General features: G+C 36.5%; 1 long non-coding RNA gene across 1 annotated transcript in view; it reads right to left on the bottom strand.

The window, feature by feature from the left end:
- The window catches only part of LOC111734533, a 950-nt gene extending 227 nt beyond the window's left edge, over positions 1 to 723 (bottom strand). Inside the window, exon 1 of the long non-coding RNA XR_002778481.1 lies at positions 510 to 723. This is a non-coding gene — a long non-coding RNA (uncharacterized LOC111734533). The remainder of the gene's footprint in view (positions 1 to 509) is intronic.
- Between the last annotated feature and the right edge of the window lie 172 nt (positions 724 to 895).

Below are 895 nucleotides of genomic sequence, written 5' to 3'. Positions count from 1 at the left end.
AATGTCAATATCTTCATGAATGGAGCTAGCAATGCTTCTATAAGCAATCATGGATAATAAAAGGAAACACATTCAGAATTAATCATCTTAAGAAGAGTACCAGATTTTATAAGAAATCAGAACGGATACTGGAAGAAGAACATAGGCGTTTAAACACCTAGTGGCAGAGCATCTACTACAGCTTATACAGATACGGAGGAATACCCGCTGGTGTACCTATGTGAAGAGGTCGATTTAATTTAACCGTACACTCAGTTTTAGCACCCCCAAAATGCCAGAATTAAGTGATTTCATAAAGGACCAATGAAATTAGCACGAATAGGCTCGATTTGATTATGCAAAAATTCTTTGGTAATATATGTAATATGTGAATGCTACATTACTGCATACACATAAATGGTTTTATATATTCAGAAATCTAAAGGGTTACGTGTCATGACTTTGATGACGATTGACTACTTGAATGAATTGTACCAAAAACAGAATTCTAGTTTGCGTGGGGTCCTTACCTACACACTGAGGCGGAGAACTCCATTTTCCCATGTTGCATGTTATACCATCTTCTTCAGATAGCCGGAAACCATCTTCACAGATGTAACTTAATTTGGTGCCATGTGCATAAGGCTTGGGTTCAGATGTTCCATTCCTTTCTTCCGAAGATCTAGATACATTAACGGTTCCATGTTCTATGTGAGGTGGTTGAGAACATGGATGTTTTTCTAGATGTAGAACAGAGATCAAAGGATCAATCACAAAGATAACGTTTAAATCGAAAAATGAAATCGAACACTGTTCCGCATATTGGAACAAGGATAACTTGAACAAGTTAAATGATTTGAAAACTAAAAAGTATCTGAAATTTGCAAGAATGCATGTCTCCCTAGTTCACTTGAGG

Source organism: Pteropus vampyrus, unplaced genomic scaffold (genome assembly GCF_000151845.1).
Source record: "Pteropus vampyrus isolate Shadow unplaced genomic scaffold, Pvam_2.0 Scaffold1698, whole genome shotgun sequence".
NCBI classification, from domain to species: Eukaryota; Metazoa; Chordata; class Mammalia; order Chiroptera; family Pteropodidae; genus Pteropus; species Pteropus vampyrus.
This window is presented reverse-complemented; position numbering and strand designations above follow the sequence as displayed.